At 45.7% G+C, this 17,882-nt stretch overlaps 1 protein-coding gene across 1 annotated transcript in view; it reads left to right on the top strand.

The window, feature by feature from the left end:
* Positions 1–17,882, top strand: part of PDIA5 (protein disulfide isomerase family A member 5) — a 321,624-nt gene that overhangs the window by 71,265 nt on the left and 232,477 nt on the right. The gene's annotated exons all lie outside the window — the stretch shown is intronic.

Raw genomic sequence — 17,882 nt, 5'->3', positions numbered from 1 at the left:
ATGATCACTCAACCATTCTTGTATTCTATTTAAGCTAGCCAAAAGAGGTGTGAAGCTTCGGGAATGATGTCACACAGTCAGAATGATGTCACAGTCAATAGTATATAAAGGAAGTGCAGCTGTGGTGTGGCGAAGCCTAAACAGAAAGTGAAAACTGGAAATTTGTGCGATGTTAATCCTGAAGTGAATGTTCCTCAAGGGAATTTATATCCGGGCAATGCTGAGTGATCAGTTAGTACATTATAAAAATAAAAAAATAAAAAATCAATGCAAAAAATAAAAAAAAGCACAGCTCTCGCTTGTATTCCCCTAATGAACTTCTCCGTTTATCTTTTTTCATAGAGAAAACAGAGTAGGATTTCATGGTCTTTCTTTTAACCAGTTCTTAATTCCCAGTAAGGCATTCATGAAATAGGAGGTACTTTAAAATTTTCTCATGAAGGACTCTGTCAAATGCCTTCTGAAAATCCAGAAACACTATGGTCCTCTTTGACTACGACACAGTAGAGGTTTCTACCGCAGCTAAACACTCAGATGCTGCTCCGATGCTCAAAGGAATTCTACGACCATTGGAGCAACACATTTAGCGTTCCAGGCCATAGTATAAACCTCTACCGTGGCTTAATAAAAAAAGGGGGGAGGGGGGGTTTGTATATAAATTTGCTCTTTTTTTTTTTTTTTGTAACTCTTTATTTAACCACTGCGTTACAGACACTACAGGTACACCTGCACAGCAAAACCATACAATCATGAATACAGTGTATACATTAGATTCCCCATGTCCCATTCCCAACCCACCCCTCCCCTTTCCCCCCCCAACCCCCCCCTGACCCTCTCAAGTACCCAACTCCCAATAACGTCTAGTTCCCCCCCCCCCCACATGTAACATCCAAAAGGAAGAAGTAGCAGAACAGAATCCTAATATGCAAGAGATGCAATGGTGGTCCCCCTTCAGGGATGCACCGGCTAAGCATGTAATACAAATTACTCAGAGTTTCCCTCCATCTCTAGGAACCTTCCCCATAGGTCCTCAAACTGTCTCCTCTGGCGGGTGAGTAATGCCGAAAGCCTAAATTTCTCACAAACCCATCCTAATTTCACTCGCATCATCGCTACCGTAGGTATCGTGGGGCTCTTCCAAAGAGACGCCAACACAAGTCTAGCAGCTGTAAAAGCCAGTCTAGCCAGCTTGTCCTGCGTGGCCTCCACTGTCCCGGGGAGTACCCCCAGCAAGGCCGTCTCTGCTCCAAATGGTAATTGACATTGCAAGAGGCCCCCCACATAACGGAACACCTGAGTCCAATAGTCCTCAAGACGAGGACACTCCCACCACATATGAAAGAATGTACCCCTCAGGCCACACCCTCTCCAGCACTCCCCTGTACATGAGGTACCCATCTTTGCAAGCACCACAGGAGTAACATACCATCTCACAAGGAGTTTAAGAGCGTTTTCTACCAATTGCGGAGCCACCGCCACATGGTGTATTCTTAATGCTATTTGTTCCCATTCCTCAATCGTATAGGTGTGCCCTAAGTCTACCTCCCACGCCCTCATATATGTGGTCTTCCGATCCGGGTCGGCAAGCAGTAGGCGATATAATTGTGAGATGCAGCCCCGCCGCACTGGGTCCCCCAACATTAACTCAAACCTCGAGCACTTATATGCTGTAGGGTCCCCCGCTTTAATGCGCATAATATAATCCTTCACCTGTAGATAGGGGAATACATCACGCTGCTCCAAATGGAAAGAGGCTTGGACTTCAGGAAATCCACGAATTCGCTCCCCCTCCAACAGTTGGCCAAACCATCTCAGCCCACCTCTTTCCCATCTACAAAAAACTCCACCCTCCCTACCCGGAACAAAATCCTCTGCAAACCTAATAGGTAAAAAATGTAGACCCTGCAGCCTACCCACCAGTTTTCTACCCGCCCCCTTCCATACCCGTAGCGTCCATCTTATAAAAGGATTAGCAATAGAAGCAATATCTGTCTCCCTCAAGCCCACCCACGGTAGATATGACAGAGCCGGTATGCCCCTAGGATCTCCCAAGAGACCCTGTTCCACCCGAACCCACAATTTAGCTGGATCCGCATGCCAATCCACAACCGCCCTAAGCTGCGCCGCCCTGTAGTATAGTTCCAGATTGGGTAACCCCAGTCCTCCCTCCTCCTTAAATTTGAACATGGCATATCTCGCCACCCGAGGACGCCTACCCTTCCATATAAATTGCAAAAGGGACCTATGCCACCGCGTAAAGCAAGCTTTAGGGACCTCCACCGGAAGCACTTGAAAGAGATAAAGAAATCTGGGCAGGACCATCATACGTACCACCTCCATTCTACCCATCCAGGAAAGGTACAGAGGGTCCCATCTATCAAGATCCCTTCTCATGGACTCTCCCAAAGGGAGATAATTAAGGCGGAACAGGGTATCCCACTCCACCCCAAGCCATATCCCCAGGTATTTAATAGGGCCCGTCACCCATCGGAATGGTACCCCCTTTTGCAGTTCCAGGGCCTCCGCCACTGGTACCGAAATATTCAAGATCTCCGTTTTAGACAAATTAGCTTTAAAGCCCGAAATCCGCCCATAATCCCGCATCAAATCCCGCAAAGCCAACAGCGACCTCTCCGACCCCTCCACAATGGCCAAGATATCATCCGCAAAAAGGGACAGTTTATGTTCACCCCCCTGCACCTGCACCCCCTTCACAAGCCGAGACAGACGGATGCTTTGAGCCAACGGCTCGATCACCAAAGCAAACAGCAGGGGAGAGAGCGGGCACCCCTGTCTCGTCCCTCGATGTAATTCAAAGGGCTTGGAATAGACCCCATTAACTTTGACACAAGCCATCGGGTTATGATACAACGTAAGAATCCAAGAGATAAATCGCGACCCAAATCCCATCTGATGTAGCACCGCCTCCATAAACGTCCAATCCACCCGGTCGAACGCCTTTTCGGCATCCACCGCAACCGCCACCCAAGGGGCCCCTGATCTACGGGCCTCCCACACCAAGTTCAACACCCGCCTAATACCATCCGCCGCCTGCCGCCCCCCAATGAACCCCACCTGATCCGGGTGGATCAGGTCCGGCATATGAGTCGCCATCCTATCGGCCAGAATACGAGCCAGGATTTTGGTATCAATTCCCAAGAGAGAGATAGGTCGATAGCTACCACACACAGACAGATCTTTCCCTGGCTTAGGGAGTATCGTAATCCCTGCCAAGCGCATATAGAACGGCAAACGCTCTCCCTCTTTCAGGGAATTAAACAGTCTAGTCAGTAAAGGTGCAACCAAGGGTGAAAGTTTCTTATAAAACAGCCCAGTAAACCCGTCGAGTCCGGGTGACTTACCCGGCTTCAAATGTCTAATAACATGCAACACCTCCTCCACTGTAATATCCCCCTCCAGCCCCAGTGCATCCGAGCTAGATAGGGAAGGCAACCCTAAATCCCTCAAATAGGCTTGGCTCTCCACCTCCGAGCCCTTAAGCTCTGGTGTATAAAGCTCCTGGTAAAATTCCCTAAACCGCCTTTGTATTCCTACCTCATCCGTAAGTACCGTGCCATCTCGCTCCTTAATAGCCAAAATATTACTCCTAGACTGCTGCAATTTGACCCTATGAGCCAAAAGCTTACTAGCCCGATTTCCCGATTCAAAATATTTAAGCTTCAACTTCTCAAGATTAAACTTAATCACCTCATCTTCCAACTTCCCAAGGGCCATTCGGGTTTCCTGAAGCCGAAGCCTCACCTGCGGTCCTCCCTGTCCCCTCTTATGTTGATCCACCAGAGTGCGGAGCGTCTCCCGGAGCTGCAGTTCCTCCTGCTGCCGGGACTTTTTCTTATAGGCTGCTATAGAGATCAATTCCCCCCTTAACACCCCTTTTAAACTTTCCCAGATCGTCATGGGGGAGAACTGATCCACCTTATTAAACTCTAGGAAGTCATAAATCCCCGTTTCCAGTTTTTGTACTATTTTCGGATCTCCCAGCAGGGCATCGTTCAATCTCCAGTACGTATCTCCCCCCCTAGGTCCTCCCCATTTCAAATCCACCCAGAGCGGGGCATGGTCTGACCATCCAATGGTATCAATCTTGGTATCTATCACTTTACCCCCCCACCCTTTATCCACACAAACCATGTCAATGCGAGTGTATACCTCATGTACAGGGGAATAGAAAGTGTAGTCCCGACCCATCCAATGTTGAACCCGCCACCCATCCTCCACATTAAGAACTTCCAGAAATCTCTCCAAACATTTTCTATCCTTCTTAAGTCTATCGCCCCCCTTACCCGTGGAATCCCAATCTGGATTAAGAACCAAATTAAAATCCCCCCCCACCACCACCGGCCCCACCTTAACCGACAAGATCTTAGTCAGAAGGAGGTCGAAAAAGGGACCCTGTTGAGAGTTAGGTGCATATAAATTAACCAACGTTACCCGAGTCCCATCAACAGTGCCAGTCCAGATAATCCACCTCCCTCCTTCATCCCTCCATTCCTTATCTGGGACCACCCGCAACTTGTGGGAGAACAAAATCCCCACCCCTGCCTTTTTCCGCTCCACCCTATTAGAAGCCCAAACCCTCACGGGATACTCCCGAAACTGTACAAGCTTTTCCCCAGCTTTTACAAAATGTGTTTCTTGAACAAAACATATATCAAATCGGAGGCGCTTAACTTCTTTCAACAACAATTGCCGCTTACGTGGCATGTTAAGCCCCTTAACATTCAAACTGCCCAATCTAATTACATTATCCCCCCCCATCCCCGGCTATAGACATCACTCCCATCCCCTCTGCACCTCCCCCCACCCTCTCCCTCCATAGCCTAGTCCCCCCCCCCGTCCCTCCCCCCCTCCCTCCTCCCCTCTCCTCCCCAGCTCTCCCCACCCCCCTCCCCACCTGACCCACACTCCCATTCTCCCCACTCCCTCCAAGACTTCAAGTGACTTCACCACCCCCCCATGTCGCCTTTGTGCTACCTCCCGTCCCCACATTCACACCTCATATGCACCATGACCCCCCACCACTCATTCCCCAGATCCTCACCCATACATCCCCAGTCACACTCCCAAAGTCACCACCAGATCAGCATCAAGGTCCAAGACCCAGCAGCGGGTAGTCTCGCCCGCCCGCAGCCAGCCACTCAAGTGTCCGGGGCCGCAGCTGCACTCATCTCGGCTGCCTCTCCGTCCTGTCGAGCGCTCTGCCGTCCTCTCCGTCTCTGGGGCACCGCTTTCCACTGGTACCGCTCCAGCTTCTGCGCCGTCACTTTACTTAGAACAGAATCTCCCATTTTCACCAGACCCTCCTTCAGAAGTACCGCCTGCAGCTCCGCCACGGTCGTCACCCGCTTATGTACTCCATTCAAAGTAACCAGTAGACCAAACGGGAACAGCCAGCGATATCTCAAGTTGTTCTGCTTCAACACCTCCAGCAATGGGCGAAACTCCCTCCTCTTCTGCAAAGTGATGCTCGAGAGATCCTGAAATATCTCCACTTTCAAATTCTTCCAATTGATAACGCCCAGGTCTCTAGCTTTCCTCACCAGACGATCCTTATCCGGAAAATGGTGAATGCAGGCAATAATATCTCTCGGGTAATCCCCATTCTTCGGACCCAGGGTTCGGTGCGCCCTGTCCACTCTCAGGCCCCCAGAAGTGTTATCAGGGGCTCCACCATCTGCCAGCAGGAACCGGCTGAGCTCTTGCACCACTGCCACAGCGTCCCCATACTCGGCTGTTTCCGGAACTCCCCGGATCCGAACATTGTTCCGTCGGGACCTATTTTCCAGGTCTTCCACCTGTGCACAGCAGTCCAGAAGATCTTTCTGGACTGCCTTCACCTGAGTTGTGAGCCCCTGAACCGACTCTTCTTGCTCTCCCAGGCGCTTTTCAGTGTCCTCCACTCTGCCCAGCAAGTCTGCAAAGTCCTGCCTGATCTCTTTTACAGCCTCTTTTATTTTGCCTTTCACAGCCGCCACCTCCTCTTTAATTTCCGTAGCCCACAGTTTCAGGTCGGCTTTCGTAACTGCCGCCGCCGACCCTGCTCGCCGTAGCCTCGGGGAAGCACCGCGCTCCGACTCTTCTTCCGACGCGCTGTCTCCCGACTCGCGCGCGGACAAGCCCGAGGTCCCGCGCACGTGGCGGAGGCCTCCCTGCTCGCCTCCACGCTCCGACATTCTGCCGGGCTCCGCTCGTTTTTTTGAGGGCATCGCTCAAGCGCCCCGAGCTTCCCCCACACTCTTCCGACCTCAGGCTCTCAAAATTCGGCGTCCCGCAACGGGAAAGTAATGCGCTCTGGAGGGGAGAGTCAGAGCAAATTCCCTAACCCTCCATCCTGGATCGTGACGTCACCGGAAGTCCTAAATTTGCTCTTTTTAACCTCATTTATTCACATCAGCCAGGACATTCCTTGGCCAAGTCCGATTTGGCTCTGTCCCATGAAACGACGACTGACTATATAATCATTAATCCACTGCACATCTGGTAAAAGCACTTATAAATAAAATAAATTTTAACACATCTTATAACGCTTTCCTTAATCTTCTGCTCCCAATTTTCATCCCTGTGGGCTATCCTTTACTGTGCGATATGCATATGATTTTGCAATCATTTGTTCTCATTTCCCTTAGGGTTTTTTTCCCCCCCCCTGTCACAACTGTTAACGTCATTCCCATACTCAAATGTATTCATGATTTTATTAATTTCTAAAATAAATTAGCATAAAAATTTACAAAAGCTGGAACTGGTCCCACTAATAATAAACAGGAATGGATTCTACACTGTGAACCGTAAAAAAAACACACTAAAACGTTATTTTTTGTCATATCTGCCACAGAACTTGACTGATTCTTAAGAAATTTAGTGTGTCAATGCCTGAATGATGTAAAAATGTGGTAAAAATTTCCCACCGCACCACAACATTACCTTGTGAAAATAAATTGTTGCTATGGGACATGCACAGAAGCAGTTAAGTTTGTAAAAAGTCCCTGTATAAAAATGGTTTTCACTGCAGAAGACCAAATTCTGATAAAGGACTCGATAGTTTTCAAGTTTAGTTTCAAGTTTATTTAGTTTCTTTGATAACCTCGCATAGTCCAAATCCAATGCGATTTACACACGTTCCAAAATTATGTAAAATATTAAAAGGCAACAAACATAACATTCATTTCTAATACAATAATACATGTAAGGAGGGAAGGGATTAACAATTAACATAGATACAATTCTTAAAAATAAATAAATAAAGATAAAACCAGGGTTACAGCAGTCAAGGGTCGGAAGAAAAATGGCCTTGATGTGCTGCTACACATGATCCGAGCAATGGGCATGGTGGATCTTAAGCCAGGCAGCTGACAATTGCACTCAATTCGCATACCGACATTGTATGCGATCTTGTACTAAGCCAGAAGGATGAGCCGCAAACACACTGAACAACTCGCCAAATAGCAAGAGAAGCAGGAATAAGCCAGACACCTGTTAGGCTAATTCGTGATAATCTGAAATTTAAAATGTCTTAAAACGTGTCATGTTCAAGAGTTAATTTTACACAACAATGACACATGCCTGATACGGTGCAAGCAGCTTTTGACCAAGTATCCAGAGCACAGCATCAGTTTCATCTAGTTTAGATTATAAGATAGTTAAAGTAGTTCTTCTGATTGACACACAGAATGATCGATCGCCTGTACGTGCCTTCAACAACACTGGCTGAAGGTTGTATGGGTCCATAGTAGGCATTTTGGTATTAATCTGATGCACATGGCATCAGTCGTAATCTCGAAACTCGGATTCACAGATCTGTTCTTCATCAATCCTAGGGTTTAGATCAACAGCGCATACTACCGGGACGTCCTCTTGACACAGAAGCCATTGCCAGTGATCTGTCACGTGTCAGAAGACTACTTTATCTTCCAGCAGGATAATGCCCCAACACATTGGGCAAAGGACACCATAGAACTGTTACATCAGGAGACCCCCCGGACTTGATTAGTCCAGACCTCTGGCCTGCAAATTCACCAGACCTAAACCCAGTTAACTACCGGATAGGGCAGCTGATACAGGAATGCATCTACCAGACAGCGATATCAGACGTCAAAACCTTAAACAGCGCCTCATCTCCGTTTGGTCTGAGCTGAAGCGAAGCATCATTGTCATAGATCAGTGGCAGCCAAGGCACATTACTTTTTGACTCTACATTTTTCTGCAAGATACGCCATAAAACTCTTTCATGTTTTTTTATTCAGTTCAAAATTAATTTTCACAAGGTAGTGATGTGGTGTGGTGGGAAATATTTTCAACCGTTCATTCAGGACCTGACACACAAAATTTTATAAGAATTGGCCGAGTCCTGTGGAAAATACAACAAAAAACATTTTAGTGTGTTTTCAGTTCACAGTTTATATTGCACCGAGCGGCATTTACATTGTAAGCATTGCTTGGCTGAGCTGTCACTCAACCGCTAGGTAGCTAGAATCCTGCCTAGTGGTGCCTAGGCGTGCTTAGGCATCGTTAGGTGTCCTGGAAATAGGTGCCAGTATACTAGGCCTGGTTGTACTAGACCTAATTTACCAGCGTCTATCTCGGATGCCTAAGTCAACCACGCCTGTTCTCCGCCCCTAACTATGTCTACTTTTCAGATAGGTGTCATTGAGTGCCTCGACAGACTTCGCTAAACACTGCGCACGATTCCATGCCTAACTTTATTTATTTTTTTTTTTAATTATTCGATTAACTTCAATGGCATGGTCAATTACCATTCCATTTAAGCTAATTAAAATAATTTAGGTTAGGCGCAGATTTTAGTTAGGCATCACTAGGTGACCTCAATTAAGGTGCCTAGTGACTCCTAATTAGGATGCTGTTTATAGAATATGGCCCTTGGTGCTCACTTTTTGAAAAAATTAAGATTGTATTTTAGAGTCATATGAAGTAAACACTCCAAAATCCCTTAAACCAGATGCATCACGGGAGGCTACAGAGCAGGAGAGACTGAGCACCCCTCCTGCTCCCAACTTTTACAGGTACCGGCAGGGGGGGAGGGGGCATCCGGTGACAGGAGGGAGTTGGCATCCCTCCTGCTGCTTGTTTTTTGGTGGGGGGGATTGGCCCAATGGCAAGAGAGTGGGAATCTCTCCTGCCATAATTTTGAAGTGAGGGGGGGCATATTATTTTTGTTTAATAAGGGGGCACTTTATCGGGGGGAGGGGTGGCTTATTTTTGGGCTGATATTTTGCATGTGTAATGCATGCAAATATATGGTCCATAAATAATAATAATAATTTTTTTAAAAGCCAGGAGAAGCTCTGACAGCAGTGACAGGAGGCTGCTTCTCCTGACACTACTGTCGGGGCTCTACCCCCGACTCAATCGCTCACTGAGTGATTGAGTTGGGAGTTTGCACGCAATAAAGATAGTGAATCAATCGCTGTTTTTTAAAATCGGCTAGACATCGGCCAACAGCGGTTGAATCGCTATTGTTAGTGAATCTGGGCCTTAGTCTGTGATTGATGAGCATAACAGACACTGCACATAGTGGGGTGAGTTGAGCTGTCTAAGCATTGGGCACACCTCCGATCAGTGGCGTAGTAAGGGGGAGGGGTCCGACCCGGGCACCATCACCATCACCCTTCCTCCTCTCCACCCCCCCCCCCCCCGACGCCACAGAAAACGCCTTCGCCTAGTATGGAATATGTCATCACAAAGTAACCCCTCCCCCTTTTACAAAACTGTAGTGTGGATTTTAGCCACGGTGGTAACAGCTCTGACGCTCATAGAATTTTCAACATTAGAGCTGCTACCACCACGGCTGGCGCTAAAAAACGCTCCACAGTTCTGTAAAAGGGAGGATAAAGTAGAAATACATAGACAAAGGTTAAATTGAACCAGCATGAAGCTGAACTATGCATACAATGCAACACCACAAACAATGACACATGTCTCCTAAAGCAATAAATAAACAGAAATGTTTTGTTCTACCTTTGTCCTCTCTGGTTTCTGCTTTCCTCATCTTCTTGTTACTCTCTTCCTTCCATCCACTGTCTGCTGTCTCTCTGTCTCTAGTTGTTCACAGCCACGAGTAACAACTTCAGTGCGCTCCTTGTGACCGCGGTGGCTCCCGCTGACATCACTTCTAGATGATGTCTATAGGAAGTGACATCAGAGGGAGAGGACCCGGTCGTGAGGAGCAGGTTGAAGTTGTTGGTCGCGGTGGAGGGGTGCCTCCCACCCTTGCTACATCATTGCCTCCAGTCCCAATTTGGTGCTACAGGTGGGCCTGCTCAACTTGTGACTTGATTCAGGCTTGCCTGCTCTCAGTGTGCCGCCAGCTATCTAACATAAGATGCTCTGTAAGACTTTCAGACCTATCTCTTACGGCAAAGACTGGTGACACAAGGGACGTCTGCCTTTAAACCCTGTACCAGCTGAGTAGTAGTACAGTAGGGAGCAACCTTAATGGCCCGGTCAAATTATTCAGTAATGAAACACCTGCCATCGAAATTGCAGATGCTCTTGTATTTGCATAATGTACATGTAACAGCTCATCTGTTGCCAATCGCAATGCTCCCTCTGATCTTAAGGATCTGGTTGGTTGACATAAGCTTGTCACTTGCAACCCTTCTCCTCAGGTGTACAACATCAAAGGTTAAAAACATCCAGTAGATGCCAGAACCCCTCACAAATTGCACACCATTGTAAAGCATGTTATAAGAGCCAAAACTAAAAATGTACAGGTACTCTTATTCCACAAACACTGCTAAGGAACTTCTGACATCAGCAGAACTGTTGTCGCTTTGTTTGGTGGTGCTGATGCAGTTTACTTGTTATACTTCTGTGCTAAACTGTGTTACTCTTAGACCCTTGTGTTCCTCTTAGACCCTGCACCCTTGTGCTGTCTTAAATATCTGTGCTGAAATGCCCTCTGATGTTAGATTACATATTTGCCTTGGTGAGATTAGCTTTCTCCCTGAAGTTCTTCTAGATATCGGATCTTCCACTGCTTCATGTTTGAGAACTCAAATCATTTATAGAAACATGACAGCTGATAAAAGGCCAAATGGCCCATCTAGTCTGCCCATCCACAGTAATCATTATCTCTTTCTCTGAGAGATCCCATGCGCCTATTCCAGGCCCTCTTGACTTCTGACACAATCTCTGTTTCCACCACATTTTCTGTAAAAAAAAGTATTTCCTCCGATTACTCCGGAGCCTGTCACCTCTTAACTTAATCCTATGCCCTCTCATTGCAGACTTTCCTTTCAAATGAAAGAGACTCGACTCGTGCGCATTTACATTACTTAGGTATTTAAAAGTCTATCATATCTCCCCTTTCCCGCCTTTCCTCCAAAGAATACAGATTTTAGTAACCTTCCTCTGGACCGACTCCATCCTTTTTATATCTTTTTGAAGATGCGGCCTCCAGAATTGTACACAATATTCGAAATGAGGTCTCACCAGAGTCTTATACAGCGGCATCAATACCTCTTTTTTTTTTTTCCTACTGGCTATACCTCTCTCCCTATGCAACCTAGAATCCTTCTAGCTTTCACCGTCACCTTTTCACCCTGTTTGGCCACCTTAAGATCATCACATGCGTGATTGCTACTCTGACTGGCTCATGCTATAAATGATGCATACATCTGCTGCAGCTTCTCAAGCAGAGGAAGGTGTGAAGTATTGTGTTATCATGCTTATAGGTTATTTAAAATTCAAATGCTTCCCTTCTAAACATCTGTCTAGAAAATATGATTTTCACTTCTTCAACTGAACCATGCTAATTGCTTCTACTCTTATGTGCAACATCTGAATAGGATACTGATTTCCTGATGAAATTTGACAGCTGAAATTTTCATTTTTGAATACTTATGTAATATATGCTTGGTTATTATGTTCTAACTTAGGGGCCCATTTACTAAAAAGTGTTGGAATCTGGGCTTAGCATGTCTTAATATGGGACTTTCACCTATGCTAAAACTAAATTCAGTGTGGCACAATTTAAGGCATTTTTAATTATATTTTTTCCACCTTGTACACATAAGAACATAAGAAATGCCTCCGCTGGGTCAGACCCGAGGTCCATCGAGCCCAGCAGTCCGCTCACGCGGCGGCCCAACAGGTCCAGGACCTGTGCAGTAAATTTCTATCTATACCCCTCTATCCCCTTTCCCAGCAGGAATTTGTCCAAACCTTTCTTAAACCCCAGTACTGTACTCTGCCCTATAACTTCCTCTGGAATTGTATTCCAGGTGTCCACCACACGTTGTGTAAAGAAGAACTTCCTAGCATTAGTTTTGAATTTGCCTCCTTTCAACTTTTCCGAATGCCCTCTTGTTTTTTTATTTTCTGAAAGTTTGAAGAATCTGTCCCTCTCTACTCTCTCTATGCCCTTCATGATCTTGTAAGTCTCTATCATATCCCCTCTTAATCTTCTCTTTTCTAGGGAAAAGAGTCCCAGTTTTTCCAATCTCTCAGCATATGAAAGGTTTTCCATCCCCTTAATCAGTCGTGTTGCTCTCCTCTGAACTCTCTCGAGCAATGCCATATCCTTTTTAAGGTACGGTGACCAATACTGGACGCAGTACTCAAGATGTGGACGCACCATTGCCCGATACAGCGGCAGGATAACTTCTTTCGTTCTGGTTGTAATACCTTTCTTGATTATACCTAGCATTCTATTCGCTCTCTTAGCGGCAGCTGCGCACTGTGCTGTCGGCTTCATTGTCATGTCCACCATCACCCCTAAGTCCCTTTCTTGTGCACTCTCATTCAAAAACATCCCTCCCATCACATAATTATACCTCGAGTTTTTGCTTCCCACATGCAATACTTTACACTTCCCAACATTGAATTTCATCTGCCATCTCTCTGCCCATTCCCCTAGTTTGTCCAAGTCTCTTTGCAATTCTTCGCAGTCCTCCTTTGTCCGAGCTCTACTAAATAGTTTGGTGTCGTCCGCAAATTTTATTATCTCACACTTCGTCCCTGTTTCTAGATCATTTATGAATATGTTAAAAAGCAGCGGCCCGAGCACCGAGCCCTGCGGAACACCACTCGTGACCTTTCTCCAGTCTGAGTAGTGGCCCTTCACCCCTACCCTCTGTTTCCTACCTTCTAACCAGTTTCTGATCCATCTATGCACGTCTCCGTCCACCCCATGGTTTTTCAGTTTCCGGAGTAGACGTTCATGAGGCACCTTGTCAAAGGCTTTCTGGAAATCTAGGTATATGATGTCTATGGGGTCTCCTCTGTCCATTTGTTTGTTAATTCCTTCGAAGAAGTGCAGTAAGTTAGTCAGGCACGATCTTCCCCTGCAGAAACCATGTTGGCTGGTTTTCAGAAGTTCGTTTCTTTCAAAATGTTTATCGATGTTTTCTTTTATCAGTGCTTCCGCCATTTTCCCTGGAACCGAGGTCAGACTCACCGGTCTGTAGTTTCCCGGGTCCCCTCTTGATCCCTTTTTAAAGATGGGCGTTACGTTGGCTATCTTCCAATCCTCCGGAATCACACCTGTTTTCAGAGATAGGTTGCAAATTTGCTGCAGTAGTTCTGCTATTTCCTCCTTTAGTTCCTTCAGAACCCTTGGATGGATTCCATCCGGACCCGGCGATTTGTCAGTTTTTAATTTTTCTATCTGCCTGCGCACCTCATCAAGGCTATTGCTGCCCGATTCAGGGAAAAAAAATTTCAATTCAATTTGGCCTGTTGAATTGATTTTTTGATTTGATTCACTTTTCCCACCCAATAGTGTGGTTTTTTGGGGGGTTTATCTTCATCCACCCCAGCCCCCTTTGCCCTCTGCAGCCCTATGCTGGCGCTGTGATATAAATAAAATAAACAAGAGAGGCTTTTCCCCTCTGTTAGATCCTAGCTCACACTCGCTGTGTAGCACCAGCTCTGGCAGGATACACATTTCAAATCTGACATATTGTAATCATAAAATAGGAAAAAAAATTATTTTTCTACCTTTTGTTGTCTGGTTATTTTATTAGTCAAATCATGTTGGTCCCAGGCTCTGGTTTCTGTTTGTCTTCTTTCAACTCACTCGCCAAGGTCTCCTGCCCATTTGACGTTTTCTTCTTTCTCCATGCTCATCTTCCATCTGTGTACCTTCCCTTCCACTGCCATATCCAACATTTGTTTCATTCCCACAATCTACTATCTCTCTCAGTCTTGTGCCCTGGGTCAAACCTCTCTGTTTCCCTCCATGCAGCACTCTCCCTTCCTCCCCTCCATTATCATGTGCACCATTTCTTTCTTCCCATGCACCGTCTCTCCTTGTCCTCTACCCTATGTCCAATATTTCTCCCTCTCTCTTCTCCATGCATGTCTCCCTCCCCTCCACCATATGCAGGATATCTGCCTCTCACCCCTTTCTACCTCTGTCACATCTCTCCTTCCTATCCTCCATCCCATCTCCACCAATTTTTCCTCTCTCCTCTCTTCCTTATTGTGCAGCAGCTTTCCATCCCTTCTATCTCCCTGTGCAACAGCCTTTCATCTTTCCTTCCCGTTCCTCTGTTTTTCATAATGAGGGATGTTTGTATTCTAGGGACCATTTGATCATATCAGAAACAATAACAAGATAACATTCAATAGTTCGAAGAACATTTATTTATTGATTTGGTTTTATTGCCCATCTTCCCCAAAACAGCCCAGAACAACATACATAGAGTACCGTATTTCCCCTTGTATAGGCTGCAGGAAATGCCGATTTAGGTTTTAAAACTCTTAGATAAGCCACCCCATGTTATTAGCTGCGGCTTATGTAAGCATTTTAAAACCTACAATGGGGCAGCCCATACATCATCCACCCCCTTCCCTGGTAAATACCTCCTGGACAGCTGCCAGCTGCCTCCTGTAGTTTCGCAGCCAGCAGGATCGATCTTTTCAGCATCCAGCCTGGCCCTGTGCTGCTTCCTCAATGCCTGCCGTCAGTTCCTGGTTCCACTACATATGATTGTTATTAAAGTAAATTTCCCAGCTTGGTGGTCGGGTCTTCTCTGCCCTTTTTTTTTTTTTTTTTTTTTTTGACTACCTTGGTTTTGGTGGAGTATTTTTTTTCTTTTGTGTTAAAATTCTGTTTAAGTCATCAAAGAGTGTTTCTGATGTTGAAGTTCCCGTCCATCCTTTTAAAGACTGAAGCAAAAAAATTAATTTAGTTTTTCTGTTATCTAGTTTACAGAAAAAAAGCATTGTCTTTGATTAAAGCAGTGTTTGATCGGCACTTAGAAGTCTGAGTAGAAAACTATTTTAATTGAGCTGAGCCTTCATGCCTTTCAAATTGATGTAACAAGTATGATGAAAATACTGTTGCCATATAGACTTCTGAGTGAAAAATGGAATAAAATAATTATATCATGCCTGTTAATTTCTTTCTGATGAATCCTGCTAGAACAGTACATACCAATGTGTTAATTTATTATTTATGTAATTCATTTTCTATCATTTTTTTCCCCAAAGAGCTCAGAACAGGTTATAAGGTTAACATATATAATATACAGTTAACAGATTACAATACAAATTTTTATTCTAACTCGACCCATAGTGTGGATCTAATTCTAATATATAATACTAGTCTTTAAGCCCGTTACATTAACGGGTGCTAGAATAGATGTCTGTCTCTGTGTTTCTTTATCTTTCTCTTCTTGGCCGCTGTCTGTGTCCTTCTGTCTTCCGCCGCCCCCCCCCCCCCCCAAGCAAAGCTGTCTGCCCCCAGCACGCACCTTCCCCCAAAGCAGCCCCCTTTCCCTCTCCCTAACTGTCTCTCCATGGCCCTCTTCTGTCTTCCCTCCCCAGAGCAAAGCTGTTTTCCCCAAGCACACCCCTCCCCTCAAAGCAGCTCCCTTTCCCTCTCCCTGTCTCTCCATGGCCCCTTCTGTCTTCCCCCCCACAGCAAAGCTGTGTGTCCCCAGCACACTTCCCCCCCAAAAGCAGCCCCCTTTCCATCTCCCTGTCTCACTATGGCCCCTTCTGTCTTCCCCTGCCCCCCCCCCCCCCTGTATTGGCCCCATTCTTACCCTCCCTCCATCCCGGCGTCTTCTGGCCTGCTCCTCTTCAAAGCAGCCTGCGATCGTGACTGGCTTTAGCGAACCTCGCAGGCCGCTCTCCAACTTGGTAGCATGTTCCCTCTGACGCGATCCCGTGCGTCAGAGGGAACTGCTACTGAGTTTGGAGAGCGGCCTGCGTGGTTCGCTAAAGCCGGCCACGATCGCAGGCTGCTTTGGAAGAGGAGGAGCAGCGGCGGCGGTTGGTGAGTTGAAGCTCCATTGTGTTCGCGGACGCGGGCAGGGAGAGAGCTTGCCTGCGCTTCGGGCTGCTGAGTGAGGGCGGGAGGAGGGGTAGTGGCCAGAGTGATCCCTGCAGCCGGGTTCTAAAATGGAACACGGCCACGGATCACACACCACAGCGGCAGGGGTCATGCTTTTTTAAAAGTTCATGCGCCGCTTAACCTTTTATTATATAGGATACAGTTTGCAGGCTAAATTGGCCAGTTACCATACAAGTTTTTATCCTAATGCAACACATACCGAGGATCTAATACCAATATACATTTCTTTCTGATCCATTAGTTGTGGGCAGGGGAGTTAAGTGAAGAGGTGTTTTTTTTTTTTTTGTGGTTTGTTTTTTTATTGCTTTCCTAAAGTTGAGGAGTCCTTCAAGGGATCTGATCTGCGGGGGCAGTTGATTCCAGTGGCTTGGTATAAAGTGGGAGGAAAATTCAAGGAAAGGAAAGTAATAGGTATGAATACATTGTCTCCTTCCTTTTTTATCCTGACAGACCAGTCCACACCAGTGAGATGTGAGAGTAGTATCTTATGAGCAGGGGAAGATAAAGGCCCCCTGAATAATGGCTCTGCCAAAGGCAGCATCATCTCTGGCCAGAACATCGATCTGCTGGAAGTAGAGAAATAACGGGACATTTCAGCCTGCACCAGCCTATGTATCAATGATATCGCTGACATAGTTCAATAACTCTTTCTCCACCAGTTGGTCATATGACCCATTGGTGTGGACTGGTCTAGCAGGATGAAAAAGAATGATGCTCAATAGCATATTTGCGTCATGAAACCTTAGACATTAAATAAAAAAAAAAACTGTCTGATGAATAATGTTTCATTGAGAATAACCATTTTTCAGGACAGCATCTGTTAATCTGTCTCATAGAGACCGGTACAATGCCTTTGTATAAGTCTTATAAAGATTTGCACAGCATTCATCATGGTTAACTTAGTTTCAAAATTATTGCTATGGCTAACAAAGAAGCACTCGTAGGCAGAATATTAATTTTAAAAGTAAATAAAATGTATTTGATACTGATTTCAGTTTGAGTTATTTCCTAAAAACGCATAACTGGGATTAAAATTTTTTTTTTTTTTTTGTAGACTTGTTAGTTGAAGTATCTCTTAAAAACAATTTTTTTGCTAATAAATTTAGGATCAAATTCTCATCTCATGTGCCTTCCAGGCATAGGATCTTCAGTACCGTCTCTCCTGCGTACATCTGACCTTGATGTGTCTACCTCTTCTCGGGCATGATCTTCTTCCCCTCCAGCCAGCAAGAAGAGAGCAGTATCATGTCACTTCTTGCAGGGGGACAATCTCATGGTTTGAGCAGTCAGATTATGGGATCCAGTACCTTCCCCCCCACTCCCTACCCCCAATTTTTTTTTTTTTTTTTAAAGTTCAATCTTCTTTATTAGTATTTTCATTTTATAACATACAGTGAGTTATTGACCATTACAGATTCAGATACATGATACATTTGTTATGTGCAACCAATAACTACAACATGATATAACAAAAGTAGGAAATATCCTACAACCAAACTAACAGGTCAGACGTGTGCAAAATAATAAATTGGTATCACAA

Source organism: Geotrypetes seraphini, chromosome 5 (assembly GCF_902459505.1).
Source record: "Geotrypetes seraphini chromosome 5, aGeoSer1.1, whole genome shotgun sequence".
In the NCBI taxonomy this organism is placed as follows: Eukaryota; Metazoa; Chordata; class Amphibia; order Gymnophiona; family Dermophiidae; genus Geotrypetes; species Geotrypetes seraphini.
The sequence above is the reverse complement of the archived record's forward strand: the minus strand, read 5'-3'. Positions and strand labels throughout refer to the sequence as shown.